Genomic DNA, 16438 nt, shown 5'->3' on the forward strand with positions numbered 1-16438 from the left:
ATCGCCCGTCGCTGCTGCTCATTGCGACGTGCGTCGCTTGCTTGTTTCAACAGACCGAGTGATAGCGGGTCCTGTCGCGTCACTTTGTCTGGAAGAATTACTTATATCTGGTTTATACTTTAGAGCTAGTTGCTAGTCAATCACGATAAAACATGTCTAAGAAACTCGAATGTGAGCTTATCACAGAAGCATCAGAAAACCGCCATTGAAAGAAATCTCTGCTCCCGAGTTTATTTCTGTCGCTCTCTAGTTACCATTGCTCAGGCAAAAAAAGAGCCACACTGTCACTGCACTCCCCTACGGCTCTTTTTTTTTTTTCATTCCTTCCAAGATCAAGACAAGATCCGCTGTCGCTCGGTCCGTCGAAACTACATGCGACACGCGTCGCAATGAGCAGCAGTGACGGGAAACGTTTTGTGGAAGTCTTCCTGCTGATGTCCGACTAAAGCAAATGGTGCCGACACTTACCCGGGACGAAGTGCGTTAAACACATCGGTACTTGTCGACGCCTACCCGGTCGATGCGCGCAAGCCATTCGCACTGAATGACCGTGCTTTCCCATACTCGTGTGTTCAGACTCTCGGAATCTTAAAGTAACTGGAGTTTGCAAGCTTGCTTTCCTCTTTTTTCTTTAACTGTAACTTGGTGCAGCAGCCGACCATTCCGCACGACACCATGCTGGCGCTGCAAATTCCGGTGTCACCAAAATTGGAGAAAGATTTGTGGCGTAGTGCGGCTGGTCCTGGTGCGACCGTCTGCTGTCAAGGCTACAAAGATGGCAATGTGCCCAGAACGGACCCCACGCAACCTGCACATAAGCCGCAGGTGAATACTCCCTATAAAGGCTGTTCCTAGATCGTCACAGTTAAGAAATGAGATGACATACAATTAAACCAGCAACATGCAAAAAACAATTTTGCACAAAAAAAAAAAAAAAAAAGCATCTAAAAAGATTAGTTGCTTGGCTTAATTCAGGTAGTCTAAACCCCTGCTCGGTGTACCTTCTATGTGTATTATGGTGCCAGTTTTGTGCATCGGTTTTTATTTACACATTCAGATTGCTTCTCGAAATCAGCTCAAGACAGTCGAAACTCAGGTTAGGGTGCTTAGGCTCAACCAGAATGCTCACTGTGTAATGGTCGCTTAAATGTTGCACAACACACAAACGCAGATTGTCGATGTCAGCACAAGCACCAGATAAAGCGACAAAGTTTGTCGCAGGTGGCCACAAAAATTCCACTGCTGAGTTATTTAAGTAGACACATAGTGTCATGATTCTGCAAACGCACTGCGTTATTTTCCCGAAAGTAGAAATGAACTACATACCTGTTGCGTAGATGTCGCGCTTCTCCGAGTCACCTTTTTTCCATCTGGATTTAGCGTTATCCCAACACTTTTTTAGTTTAACGTCCCTTGAACAAACATGCGGCTGGCAGTTATACTCCGTGCAGAGTTTTTTCCATGCTTCAAGTTTAGCCTCTTTCGAGGAGTTGTTCGTTCTTTTGTCTTCTATAACTTTCCAATATTTTTTGACAAGTGCTCAGAGGAGATCGCACTCCTCCCTCGTGTACACAATCCTTCCTTCGTTAGTGTGGAGGCAGCCTAGAAAACGACCAGCCAAGTCGGAGTCACATTGCAGAACTGTTTTAATTCTCGAGCAGAAAGAGAGAGAAAAGAGAAGAAAAGAGACGAACAAACCAACAGACAGACTGAGCACGCACAGCAAGAGCGCGCGCTCTTGGCGCGTGCCCTTCGGCAGCGGTGCAGGTGTAAGGGGGCCGCTGCCACAGATGCCAGCAAAGAAGGAACAAACAAAAGAGGGAAGAATTTAGATCGTACAACTAAACATAACATTTTCCCCTCCCTTCTTTTTTTTTTTTTTTAAGAGTGTAGGAACAAGACGATGACAAAAACATTATGCACGCATTTACAACAGCAAAAATCAAGAGCAAGATAAGCACAGTTTAAATGAACCACACAAATAGTTCACTCTACGTCGAAAACACAAAAGGAAATAGTTCACTCATTTCATCGAGTACCAAGGTCTCCATACCGCACTGGTGGTCGACGGTTCCGCCCCGAGCGCCTTAGAAGCACCTGCCTAGGACACTGAGCAGTTGAAGTTCCCATTCCTGGAGGCGTGTCCGGGGCAGGTCTGCACTCAGGCGTCCGCGATCGAGGCAGCTGCTGCATGGCCGAACTTGACTCTTGAGGTTGCCAAGTATGATGCCTGTGGTGCGCGTCACCTGGAGTAGCAGTGTGGCTCGCGGGCTGGCCACCTTGAACGGCAGCCAGTGTCCCCTGCTGATCACTTCCTAGACTGGGATCGGAAGCAGCTGCGAGTTTAGAGGCATTCCACACTCTACCATCTCCCAGCCGGAATGTCCACCGACCGACCCGCTTCATGATGCGTAGTGGCGGCCCGAAGGCCGACTCCCCCTTGGCTACCTTTCCTGGTTTCTTCACTCTAACCCAGTCGCCTACCCTGAATCTGGGGGTCTTCGCCGCTCGACGCCGGTCGGTGTACTCCTTCGTGTACTGCTGCCTCTGCTGCACTCGATGTCGCAGCCGTTGCAGCTCCTCGATGGGATTTTGCAAGAACTGCGCCGACGACAGTCCGAGGATGTTAAGGCGGGTGCGAGGCTTCCGCCCATGCAGCAGGAGAGCAGGAGAAAGTCCAGTCCTGGCATGGGGCGTGCAGCGATATATCATCAGGTAGTCTACAAGGGATGACCGGATGCTGCTCCGCTCAAGGGTGGCGCACTGGAGAAAACCCTTCAGGGTACGGTTGAAACGTTCAACCTGCCCGTTGGACTGGGGGTAGTAGACAGAAACCAGCTGGTGCTTTATACCTCGCACTTTAAGGAACGTCTCAAATTCGCCTGAAATGAACTGTGGCCCATTGTCGCTCACAACGCTGTCAGGGTACCCCTCTCTGGCAAAGATGGCGCGCAGAAAGTCCGTGATCCTCCTTGTGGTGACGTTTGGGCAGAACTGTACCTCGGGCCACTTGGAAAAGTAGTCCACCAGCGTGATGGCGTAGCGACACGCAGGCTCCGCTCGCTCAAAAGGGCCCACGACATCGATGCCCACCTTTGACCAAGGTCGCTCTGGCAAGGGCACTGGCTGGAGAGGGGTTGGTGACGTCTTGGCACTCTTGTCTGAGGTGTTACAGATTTTGCAGGCGCAGACTGCACTACGCACTTCTGCGTTCATGCGGGGCCACCAATAGAGCTCACGAAGGCGTGCTTGCGTCTTGACAATGCCGTTGTGGCCCTCGTGTGCTCTGGCGACAAGAGCGCATCGCATAGTCGTGGGGATGACGAATTGCTCTCCGCGCAGCAATAGACCGTCGTTGACGGAGAGCGCATCCTTCAGGTCGTAGAAGATGGCCGCATCAGCGGAGAGAGCGCCCACTGGAGGCCACTTAGAGGTCACATATCCCATGACAGTGGTGAGCAGAGCGTCATTCGCTGTCTCTTCTTGCAGCTGTTGCTTCGTGATGCACTCTTCGTCTAAAGCGACAAAGGAGATGATCTCGTCGTCGAACTCCATCCCCTCTTCTTCCTGCGACATCGGCAAGCGGGACAGGGCATCTGCTACCTGGTTTTCGGCACCTCGCTGGAACTCCACCGTGAAGTTGTACTTCAGTAGGCGATGTGACCAACGGGTGATCCGTAGCGGGCGACGTCCTGCTCCTCCGGTGGACAGCAAAGACACGAGTGCTTGATGGTCCGTGCGAAGGGTAAAGTGGCGGCCCCATAAGTATATGTGCCATTTTTCGCACGCCCACAAACACGCAAGCGCTTCTTTTTCCCCGACCGAGTATCGCCGCTCTGTCGAAGTGAGCGTCCTTGAGGCGAATGCGACAGGGAAGACGCCATCACCATGACGCTGCTGCAGCACAGCCCCAATGCCGTATGCCGACGCGTCTGTGGCCACGATGGTGGGCAACGTGGGGTCGAACATTCTTAGTGTCCTGGCAGATGACAGCAGCCTCTTGACTTGGTTGAAGCTTCTGTCCGCCTCGTTGTCCCAGACGAACGGAGTGTCTTTTCGCAGGAACCTTCGAAGAGGTTCGACCTCAGACGCTAACCGAGGCACAAAGCGAGAGTAATACTCCACCATCCCCAGAAAAGAACGGAGTTGGGTGATGTCCGTGGGGATAGGGGCAGCGTTGAGTGCATCCACCTTCGTTTGTAGCGGAGCAATCCCTTGAGCGCTGACTTTATGACCCAAAAACGAAAATTCTGGCACATCGAATAGGCACTTGTTGAGTTTCAGTCCAGCATCCGAGATACGCCGCAGCACCTCACGCAGACGGTGTGTGTGCTCCTCCTTGGTCCTGCCAAAAACAACAACGTGGTCAAGGTAGACCAACACACCTTCGCAGTCGTGAAGCATTTCGGACATCATCTGCTGGAAAGCTGCTGGCGCCGATGCCAGTCCGAAACATGCTCTTTTGAACCGGAAGAGACCTTCGTGTGTAATAAATGCGGTTAGGTCCCGGCTATCTTTATGTAGCGGCACTTGGTGGTAAGCAGCCGCTAAGTCAAGCTTGGAAAAATGTTTGGCACCATGTAAAGCATGCAGAAGTTCTTCTATGTGCGGAAGAGGAAAGCTATCAATAACGACAGCTTTGTTGGCTTCCCGCAGGTCCACGCACATTCGAATTGAGCCGTCTTTCTTCTGCACCACCACAATTGGTGATACCCATTCGGAGGAATTAATCCGCTCGATGACCCCAGCCGCTTCCAAGCGTCTGATTTCTTCTGATACTGACTGACGCGCTGCTAGAGGAATACGTCTCATTCGATGACGGACGGGAATGACAGAAGGTCGAATGTTTACCTTGTGGACAACGTCCTTGACACGGCCAAGACCCGGACTGAAGAGGTGCTCGAAGTTGCTCATGGAATGCGGCAGGTTTGGCTTTGCTGGTTCAGGCACCACTGAAGCTGCAGCCTGTGGTGGAGGCGATGCTGAGGCCAGCTGATTTTGCACCCTTGACGACCACTCATTTCTCAATGCACTTGACGCTTCGTCCTGTGGGGCCGGTGTCAACCTCTCGTTCTCCTCTCTCGGCGGGTCGCCAGAACCCTCTGTATCAGTATGGAAGCACGACCGAGTGGCGCCACTTATCTGGATGTCGAGGGCTACAACAGCGTCCATGCCGAGTAAAGAGGTACCACGGTCAGCAATGTAAAAAAGTACTGTTGCCGCACGCTCCCTGAACATTACCGGTGCCTCGAATGCTCCCAGAATGGTGATGGGTTGCTGAGAAAAGTTCACGAGCTTCACAGGTGGTGGTACAACTGTCGCCTTGCTCGCGAAATACCGGACGAACATGGCACTATCCACGATGGAGACGGCTGACCCCGTGTCAAGAAGAAACTGCAGCGTCGAGTCAAATACCTGGATGTTTAAGTACAGCTTGCTTTGAGAAGGTCCGGAAATGTGGGACACCTCCCACTGCTCGTCGTCGTCATCGTAGTAGTCGTCGACGATCTGCTCAACTTGATCACGCGGGCGGCGCAGCAGGGATCGGCGAACACTTCTACAAGCGCGTGAAAAATGTCCCCGACGACCGCAGTCGTCGCAGTGCTGACCTCTCGCTGGGCAGACGTCATAGCCCCTGCAGTGTTCCTGACCGTAACCGCAGTTGGGACATGTTCTTCCGCAGCCGTAGTTCCGCCTTGGAGATGGTTGCCGCCGCGGTGATTCGAAACGTACCGAACGCCGAAACGCCGATCGTCCAGGGCTCTGTTGACGACTGCCACGGTCGAAACCACCATAGCCGCTACGGCCGCAGGTTACGCAGCTCTGCTGGCTAGGCGAGCGCGAAGCGCGTGCGTTCACTGACCGGGCTGAAGCAGCTGAAGAACGCCCCGTCGGAGATCGCACAGGTGACTCACGGCGCGAGCGCCACGGCTCGTGCAAAGATGACATCATCGGCTGAGGTTGACTCGTTGCGCGCCCTGTGACGTGGCAGGTCACGTGCTCGTCCGACGCCATCGACGGCGCAGCTGGCGCAGTTGCCGATGCCCATTCTCGAACTTCCCGGCGTGAGCGTTCCAAATTAAGGACAGTCTGTAAGGCCACGCTGAACGGCAGCGCGGCGTCAAGTACCAGGCGTTCTTGAATCTCTGCGGAAGCAGCACCCACCATGAACTGTCGGCGGATGACGGCCTCGGTGTCGGCACCGAAGTTCGCCGGCACGGCCAATGCTCGGAGTGCTGAGCGAAAGTCGCGCAGAGATTCTCCTTGCTGTTTTCTCCATGTGAAACCGGAGTTGTTGGAGGGTCTCGTTGACCGGCTGCGAAAATTCAGCCTCGAGAACCGTGAGGGTCTCTCTATACACGTCGCGAGACGCTTGCCGGGCTTGCTGACCGTCTCCCGCCGGTGACGTTGCTGGCGCCGGTCCAACGGGAGCTGGTAGAGAGTCATAGATGCGCTGGCCTTCGACCCCCAGGCAGTTGAGCAGCTTTGCTTGGCGTCGTTCGGCGGAATATTCCTGAGTGCCAGTAGCCAATATGTATCGCTCGAACATTCGTAGCCACGATTTCCACGGTATCGGTGGCGTACCGGCCTTGTCCAGGAAGTTTGGTGGTGGCCGGTCACAGTCAGCCATGCTTGCGGCTAAGATGTCGGCTCAGGAATCGAGGAGGACGTTCGAAATGGATTGCACGGCCATTGACAACCAGCAACCGAGGTTCTCTGGTGAGCCCGGAATTCGTCGGAAGCAGGAGTCGTCGCGACGCCAGGCACCCCCGCCGACGTGAGCTTATGCCGAACGACGCACGTTTCCTCTGGGAGTGAGAGTGCCCAGGTTCAGCACCCTCGTCGCCAAAACTGTGGAGGCAGCCTAGAAAGCGACCAGCCAAGTCGGAGTCACATTGCAGAACTGTTTTAATTCTCGAGCAGAAAGAGAGAGAAAAGAGAAGAAAAGAGACGAACAAACCAACAGACAGACAGAGCACGCACAGCAAGAGCGAAGGAACAAACAAAAGAGGGAAGAATTTAGATCGTACAACTAAACATAACAGTTAGCAGATTCCTTCGGCATCGTTGGAAAAGGCACTGTGGGACTGTGGTTGCTCTGAAGAACGAAGGGTGGAAGGTAATCGTTAGACGTCAAAAACAAGACAGTCGGACAGATACGAACCTTTGTTTAGGCGCGCGAAGCAAGGACGGAAGGCTGGGCGAGGCGCGGAAAACAGAAGTCGCTCGCGCCGCTGTTGCCAGACTGTAGAACGCTTGTGGCTGTTACCGGCTACGACGCATAAAACAATTCGCGCTGCAAAGAAAAGCTCTTGCAAACTCGCAATACCATGCTAGTAAAATGTGTTCCTTCCAATAAAATGAACTAATATGTTCACAATTCATGTCATAGTAATGTTTTTAACTTAACTTTTTACTACAACCTCGTAACCAGAAGCCTGTCACGTCTCCTCGAGTTGCCTCGAGTGGAGGAGGGCTTCTCGAGGAGTTCCTCACTCGAGGAAACGCCGAGGCGCGTCTCTGAAGCTCAATGGCTCCTCGAGTGGAGGCGCGCTTCTTTCCTCCACTCCACTGAGTCGAGGTGGAGGTTCGAGTGGAGGCCCGTTTATGAATACGGCTGATAGTTTCTATGTGTACTATAGTGCCAGTTTTGTGCACTGGTTTTTATTTATACATTCAGATTGCTTCTCAAGATGTGCGCAAGACAGAGCTGAAACTCAATTTAGGGTTGTGTAGCTCATCCAGAACATTCGCTGCGTAATGGTCGCTTAAATGTTGCACAGCACACAAACGCAAGTTGTCGATATCAGTACTGGAAGCACCAGATAGTGCGACAAAGTATGCTCTTCCGGACGCCGCAGGTGGTCACAGTAAATTCCTCTGCAGGGTTATTTAAGTAGACACATTGTGTCATGATTCTGTGAATATACTGAATTATTTTCCCGAAAGTAGAAATGGACTGCACACCTGTTGCGTAGATGTTGCACTTCTCGTCCGAGTCACCTTTTTTCCATCTGGATTTAGTGCTATCCCCACGCTTTGTTAGTTGTTTAACGTCCCTTGGACGGACACGAGGCTGGCAGTTACACTCAGTGCAGAGTTTGTCCCATGCTTCAATTTTAGCCTCTTTCAAGGAGTTGTTTTGTTCTCTACAAGTTTCCGATATTTATTTATTAGTGCTCGAAGGAGATCGCGCTCCTCCCTCATGTACACGACTCTTCCCTCCTTGGCAGCTTCCTTGGACATCGCTGGAAAAGGCACTGTGGTTGCTCTGAAGAAAGAAGGATGGAAGATCATTGTTTTAGACGTCAACAAGACAGTGATACAGATACAAACCTCTGTTTAGGCGCGCGAAGCAGAAAGGACGGGAGGCTGGCAAGACGCGAAACGCAGTCGCTCCTGGTGCCAGATTGTAGAATGCTGGTGGCTGGCCATTCTAAAACCAGCTACAACACTCAAAACATCTGCGGAGCGAAGCAAAAAGATTGCGGTCCCCCAATTCAATCTTCGTAAAACGTATGTTATTAAATAAAAGGGACTAATATGTTCATATTTTACACCACAATGTTTTTGACGTAATGTTTTACTACAACCTCGTAACCAGACGCCTGTCATGTCTCCTTTAGTGGAGGAGGGTTTCTTGAGGAGCTCCACGTCGGAGGAATCACTGAGACGTGTTTCTGAAGCTACGATGGCTCCTCGGTGAAGGCACGCTTCTTTCCTCCACTCCATCGAGTCGAGGTAAAGTGTTGAGTCGAAGCCCGTTTATAAATTCGGCTGTAGGTGTCAGTTACTCTGTTCGCAGTTTTATGTCCTGTATGGGAAAATTTCACTACTTTCCTTGTTTCCCTATTGCAACTGTAGGGTTCAGTGCTACCGCTCACCCGCAAGAAGGACCAACAAGGCAGAACTCAGACCACACACCTTTACTGTTTCCTTGCAGCAAACAAACTGCCCAAGCCTGAGCACGCCGGGCGGCATGCCCGAGTTTCTTTTTTTCTTTTTTCTTAGCGACGGGTCGTGAAGCCCACAAACTCCCCCTCCCAACATAATTACCTTCATGCACGTTACTAAGGAGTCAACATTATTACTTTCATGCACATTACTAAGAAGTCAACATTATTACCTTCACGCACGTTACAAATTCCTTTACCATCTGGCAGCATAATTTCTGTCAACTCGATTCGGCTGGAGGATTCATTTGCATTGCTGCTCATAAATTAGCTTCTTTGGACAAAGCATTTTTTTTGTTTACGCACATGGGTATCAGAAAATCGTAGTTTCACACAATTGGCTAGATCGCACATACCAATTTAACGCACAACTCTGTCGTTTCGACTCACGAGAAATGCCCATACATGGCGCTGTCTAGGGGGGGGGGGAAGGGGGGGGGGTGCAATCGAGTGTTTTGCAGCAAAAGGGTGTAAAACGCACAAAATAAGAAAGTAGTCGGCTCTATTCGAGAAAACATGTTCCGAGCGAACTAAAGTTTAACAAGCCAGACACTTGTGAACCAGGCTGAATGAAATGCCCAGCTTCAATTTCACTAGGATTGAGGAGTTAGCTTTCAAGAGAAGCATCAGTTTCTCTGACAACAACAGTACAAAGCAAATGCAGCAGCAGGGCAAAGATATTTGTCCTCACTTAGCAGAGCTCTTCAAGAACACTAACCTTCCCCGCTAGAGAGTCGTGACCAGCAAAAATGCAGGTTGTGCCATCAGGTCCCACAGGTCTTTTTGCGAATTCTGTCGATGCTTGGACGGCAACACTTTTAATGAAGACATGGGACACCTGTGTGGATGCCTCCCCATCTGATGCCATAGACAAGAACAAGATGCAGGCTCCAACTCCACCATTACTTTCTCTGTGTAAGCTGCAAGTCATAATTTGGTAAAGCCATGCAGGTGAATGCAGTATTGTGAGAAAGTTAAAAGTTGGGCTAGTTGGTGTAGGCTAAACATAATGTCGGTAAAAAAGCACGAAGGAAGAGCATGCTCGTCCCATCGTGTTTGTTGCTCCCTTAGTCCTTGTTTTGCACTTTTTTTAACTACATTATGTATGACGCAGCATTCGCAACTCTAAAGGAGGAATCGCCTCCCAGCAGAACATATGTTCTGCTGGAAAGTGACGCTTCTCTCATATGTACTGCGAAAACTGCACAGATGGCGGCCAAAATGGTGAACCGGAGGAGCAGCGACGAAATGTACATGCTAGAGCTGCGAGTGCACGAAGGCACATATGCCTTCGTGTACGGGAATCTAGCAAAGTATTAAACTTTGCTAGATTCCCGTGTTAAGCCGTTGGTGCTACAGTCCTATGGTCTACCTTCCTGCACACACACCTGTTGTGAAGCAGTCATTGTATGAATTTACAATGTACGAACACTAGGAGTAAAAGTTCGCGCTGCAGAACCCAGGAATCCTTGATTGAATCCCCCTCCCCTAGTTCTTGAGAGCTTCGTACCGGCGTGTGCCTGTGTGACCACTACTGTGTGCTGAACGTTAAAGAGATAAGGACACAAAATTATGGAGCTCATTTCTTTGCTTCAACATGATGATCCTGCCGTAGACAACATGAGGTAAGAAATCTACCAGCATCACACCTCGTACGAGATAATGGAGGTACATTAGCCGTCTTGCGACGATGCCGTCCCGTTCAAAGAGCACTGAGCGCATGCCTGAAATCTATGTTGCCGATGTCACCATATCGGCCAAGTCGTGGAAGAGACGACTTGCAGCCTTTTGGCACTGACTAAGTAAGTTAGTATTGCGTTGGTGCCACAGGTGTCAACGTTCATAATTGCAATATGCTTGGCCGTAAGGAGAGCTCTTGCCCTGATGGTTATCAGTGACTGTGAACTCCCTTTAAGAGTCCCATCACACGGTTGCGGTTTGGAGTGTTTGACAATGTTTGGCAGCGTTGCATTGTGAAATGGCCGTCAGCCCCTCTCAAGCATGGCTGCGTGTGTTGTTTTTTGTTAGTTTTTTTTTTTGCTGCTCTAGATTCCTCAAAGCAAGAGCCAGCCATGCATGGCATTAAATAAATTTTCTCAATCCAACTCGGGCTAACGATGTTGCGGGATGTTGAATATATTGTGGATAACTATTGCTGTTCTTGGTTTTTCGGTCAGCTGAGTAATAATGTCCTCCATTGAGAATCCTATGATTTAGTTTTTTGAATAGTATGGTTCTTGAATACTGGTATCTGAAAAGAGACATAGGCAGTGGCAAGGTCTTGTCCAAACTCTTCAAATGTCTCCTTGGACTCTACGTAGCCGGTCCATGTGCTACCATTTTTTGTCAAACCGCGCAGGTGCTTGCCAGTATGCTTTCTTCAGATCTCGCCGACACTGCCGCGCAGTCCATAGCAAGGCACGGCAGCGCGAGGGCCGCTTGCATGAGGAGATGAAACCAGAAGCACGGTCGGACTCGATTCCGCGCGCGCTTCGGAAAAAGCTTTGGAGGCTTAGGACAACCTTCGGAGGAGTAGATGGAGAAAGAGAGAGTGTAGAAAAGGGAAGAGCCAAGACTGACGCTTCTCCGTCGCCTAGGCAACATCCGGGCATGCGCAGATTGGACCCTTTTGGAAGCTACTGCAAAAAACCTCTCCCCGTAATGCTCCACTTCGCGACTTAGAACTAATAAGGTTATTGCGCTGATTTTTCTTGTGCAAATTATTTGAGGTGGTTAGATTACGAATTCAAGTTATTTTTAAGTTTCACGGGCCATTTCTTCAGTTATTGCTAATTAAACTTTTTTGCGGGAACTTTTCCCACCAAAACTCTTTTAGGTTGTTTTAGAAAAACTAACCGCAGTAGTGCGGTGAAATTTATGTGAGAGGTAAAACTTAATAGTACCTAGGATCTATTAGCCTTAGGTTATCGAGGGCCGAACAGTTTTTATTTTTTTATTTAATGTGTTTCCTATGTATTCCTATGGAGATTTGGCCGGGGAAGTGTCGGCAGAAAAACGCTTGAAAAATTACTTTCTAGGTGGAATTTTGCGAAGAAATTTTGATACCTTCTCGCGGGAAATGGTTTATGATTGAGTATGTTAAATTTGACGCTTCTAGCTTGTGTAAATTCTAACGATAGTATAAAAAGTTTCAGAGCTCACTCTTTGGCCGATCCAATCCGGTAGCCCCCTTGTGGTGGAGTCAGTTGATAGGGACAGTGGAAATCTCGTTAATCCATTCATGCGCGTCACTAATTAAATAAAGCATATCGCTATTTATTTTTCCGCTCAGGGTTTGGGTTTTTTTAACCACCAAAACTGGCGTGAGCCGCACAGTCCTCATGACAAGTCTCTATACAGTCGAGCCCACTTATAACGGCCGCAGATATAACGAACGCTCGCTTAGTACGAACAAGGGTGGTGCTGCCGTCAAAATATACATTGGGGCAATGGCACAGTGTCTCACATAGAACGAACTGTTGCGGCCTCACCACTCGGTTAGAGCGAACGCGAAGCTGTCCGGCCCCCGTAGTTGACCGAGCCGGCGGTGCTTGGCGCGGTTTCGCTCGACTGCGAACCCACGGCAGACGAACTTCGCCCACGGAGCGTCCCCCGAACGCTCCTTTGCGGAGAAAATAAAGAAAAAAAGAAAAAGCGCGCGTTGAAAAATGAAAACGAAAAAGCGCGCGCGCGCGGTGAAGAAAGAAAAAGTGGCGCCGCCCGCGTCGTCGGGATGCATCCACGTGATCTGCGTCGACCAATCCGGAAAGTTCGGCGCCTGCTCTAGCCGCTTTACCGGCCCAAACCGGTTCTCCATTCGTTGCTGCTCCGTTGCCACCCCGGACCGCGGATATTGAGCCGTCGATTCTTTCTGTGCGATGGCACTGCGTTGACATCGTTGCCGCATTCGTGCTCTTCCCAGATCGGGGATTTGAAGGTTGCCTCAACGCGCGAGTCCAAGGGCTTGACTTGCACCTGGTGCGATGGCGGACTGTATGCCGACCTCTTCTGGTGCTAAAAGGAAAGCAGTCGACATTGCAACGAAGATGGCCATTGTTAATGAACTTGCTCAAGGTGAAAAAAACGGCGATTTGGTCAAGAAGTACGGACTGTCGAAATCGACCATTTCGACCATTGCTAAGGACAAGGAAAAGATTCTTGGTGCTACCGTGAATGCCAACCCGACAAGAAAGCGCCTTCGGAAGGTGACCTACGCGGACGTTGAGGACGCACTGCTGAAGTGGTTCGCTGACGCCCGGTCTCGCAACGTTCCGATCAGTGGACCGCTGATGCTCTCCAAGGCTAAAGACTTCGCCTTCCTTTTGGACTTTCCCGATTTCAGCCCAGGCAATGGATGGCTCCACCGGTTTAAGGCTCGCCACGGAATTGTTTTCAAGGCGGTCGTCGGCGAGGCCGCGTCTGTGAACGAGGACGTCGATGCATGGCTTTTCGACAACCTCCCAACAATTGCGAGCTATGCTCCACGGGACGTTTACAATGCCGACGAGACTGCGTTGTTTTATCAGATGTTGCCATCTAAAACGCATGCCTTGAAAGGCGACAAGTGCGCGGGAGGTAAGAACAGCAAGTTGCGGATAACCGTTCTCTGTGCCAATATGGACGGCAGTGACCGGCGGCTACCTTTTGTTATTGGCAAGTCACGTAAGCCACGATGCTTTGGAAGCTACGTGCCCGTACGCTACAGGAACAATACAAAAGCCTGGATGAGCCGCGACTTATTCGCCGAGTGGCTTGTCGAGTTTGACCGCGACATGGCATGAAAAAAGAAGGTCCTGCTCGTGCTGGATAACTGTGCGGCGCACCATGTGCAGCTTTCCTTGAGTGCGGTGAAAGTTCTCTTCTCGCCTCCCAATGCAACCTGCAAAATTCAGCCCCTGGATATGGGCATTATTCATGCGTTCAAGGTGTGCTACCGGTGGCGCGTCATCCAACGCTTGTTGATCGAAATTGATCGGCCAGATGCCGCCATGCCGGTTCACATCAGCTTGCTTGCCGCCGTGGAGATGTTGAAGGCGGCGTGGATGGAACTCACCGCGGAGTGCATAGCAAATTGCTTCCGTAAGGCGGGTTTTATGGGCCCAGGCACCGAGGACGCCATAGATCACCCACAGGAAGGCCGGTCGCACGAGGACTTGTGGCAACGCGTCGTTGACACGCAGCTGGCCGGACCTGACGTTGCCTGGGACGATTTCATTTCTGCTGATGACGACGCCGACATCGCGGAGCCGTGCACTGACGAAGCTATTGTGCGTGAAGTGCAAGCCCTTCCCGACTGCCCAGAGACCGACGAGGACGATGACGAGGATGCTGCTCTACCGCCGGTTGCTGTGAATGCTTCAACCGCGATCGGTTACATCGCGTCGCTTAAGGAACTCGTGTGCAGCAGAGGTCTTGGTGATGAACATATTACTGCGCTGGAAAAATTAGAAACGGCAGTGATGCGATCAGCTTTGAAGAAGCAGACTTGCATCATGGACTTTTTTCAAAAATAAAGTTAACTTTCTTCTCGCTTGCTCTTTTTGCCTGTATTATAGGTGGTCCACTTACTACGAACTTTGGATACAACGAACAAATGCCGCGTGGCGATCAAGTTCGTTATAAGTGGGCTCGACTGTAATTAGATAGAGCTTGGACAAGTCTCGTGCATGCCAAATTCACCAGCAGGAGGTTCATCAGTTCATCATAGCGGGGCTAGCCCTAGCCTCACCATCTTATCCCTACCTTCTTTTTAGGTTTCTCACTATTTTCAATGTAGATTTACTCAGTTATTCCCTGCATCCTTTCAGCCAATAGGAAGCAGTTTGCTATGAGATCATTTATCTTTAATGGTCTTATCCCCCTGCAGCTAGCTGGCCCGTGGGGTCGAGTGGATGCCCATACCCCCAAGCGTATAGTCACTCTGAGATGTTAGGCTGAGGAACCTCTGTCATACATTCGACCGACAGCCCGTAAAGAGCCATCAAGGCCAACTGCATACCTCTCTAGGCGTGTCAGTCTGGCAGAGGTGCCCCCTGGATCCGAAATCCAACTTTCCCAGCAGGTCTTGTAGGCCAGGGTGTCGGCCTCAATCCTCCCCGGAAGTTCCCGAATGGAGCGAATCCACTGAAGGGTTGTTCCGGGAAATGAAGTGCCGACACAGAGTTCCCTTCTAACTCCTGGTCTACCGCTTGTTGCTCGTCAGCCTTTAGCCACTCCCAGAGAGTCCATTACGTGATGGATGCCATCCCGTGGTGGATCCTGAAGCAGTGAATGCCCCCCTGCAGGACAGCAGGTCCTGTGTGCTCTGTTTGCACCAAACTCCTCAAAAGTTGAGAGTTTCACTGGTGACAAGAGGGTGCTGAGTACTGTTTCCCTTACAGTTCGCAGTCACCTGGGGGACGTCATACTTTGGCGCTTTACTCTCGTGGGCCTTTAGGAGCAGATACCCACAGGTTATGACTGTAGCATCGATCACTGCGTTTTTCGTTTTTTCCTACGGAGTGTTCTCCTTTGTGACCCGTTGCTCAACGATGTCTGGGATCAGTGTTTGGGATCCTGTGAACCTCTTCTCCACATCCACCATCCACCCCTTCTTCCTCAGACGGTCCACAATTAATTGGACCAAGCCATCGTGACGCTTGATCCGAGCCGTGTGGGTTCTGTGGCATTTCTGTAAGCATGGTTTAGCGTCTCGGTTGCACGACAGCCCCCTTGACAATTCTTGTCCACGCCCTCTCTTTGTCTGGGTGCAAACGGGTAGGGCGTTGATCCTCAACTTGTGGACATCTATGAAGGATCTCCCCATGAGTAAGCCGGTGCCCTCCTGGACCCAATGCTGTGCTGCTGGCACATGCCGCACCTCACGGAAGGCATGGCCGTCATTGCTAGCGGTTAGGAGTGCACTCCAGTGCTTCTTGACACTGCTTATCACTGAGGATGTTTCCCCCTCACCACGCAAGTCTTTTCCGCTTTCCCAAGTGCCGTTTTTACCATGCGGGTGTCCACGGCCTGTCAGCAGATCAGGCTGCTTGACTTGGTCATCCGAGAGCCGTCACACCTGAACCCAGGGGATCGCGGTGCTAAAGGATCCAACGCCTAACCCTCCCTCATTCACTGGTGCGTCGTAATACCCAAGGGGCGTGTCAAAGCAAAACTTTTAGTCGTAGAAAAAGACAAAAAAAAAAAAAGAGGGTTGTTTCAAACTCAGCTACTTTCTTTGGTTCCACGAATCCTCATACAACCAGAAATTTTATTCCGACTATAGCCATTTTTAACTTCAATAACGAGACCTCCACTTACAACAAGATTACAGATTGCCAGATATCGGACTCACCCTTCTATCCCGACCATTATTCACTTAAAAGATACATAAAAATGGTCTTTATTCCTTTTCTTGTCCCCCACCTTCAAACTGAACAACAAATCCAACCCTCACAACGTAGTATTTGTAGTGAGTTTCCGAAAGCCCTACCCTGTCCTTCACT

General features: G+C 50.6%; 1 protein-coding gene and 1 pseudogene across 2 annotated transcripts in view; both read left to right on the top strand.

Annotated features, from left to right (window-relative positions):
- Positions 1–16438, top strand: part of LOC8033856 — a 289711-nt gene that overhangs the window by 223192 nt on the left and 50081 nt on the right. The window contains exon 3 of one of the 2 annotated variants that reach the window (XR_006077095.1): positions 8235–8642. The exons of the other annotated variant lie outside the window; for it this stretch is intronic. The gene's annotated coding sequence lies outside the window, so the exon portion shown is untranslated. Of the gene's footprint in view, positions 1–8234; positions 8643–16438 lie in introns of those variants that run through there. 2 annotated transcript variants of the gene reach the window in all.
- On the top strand, positions 12968–14592 carry LOC121834769 (annotated as a pseudogene).

The sequence above is a fragment of the Ixodes scapularis genome, unplaced genomic scaffold, assembly GCF_016920785.2.
Source record: "Ixodes scapularis isolate PalLabHiFi unplaced genomic scaffold, ASM1692078v2 PGA_scaffold10__122_contigs__length_95168666, whole genome shotgun sequence".
NCBI classification, from domain to species: domain Eukaryota; kingdom Metazoa; phylum Arthropoda; class Arachnida; order Ixodida; family Ixodidae; genus Ixodes; species Ixodes scapularis.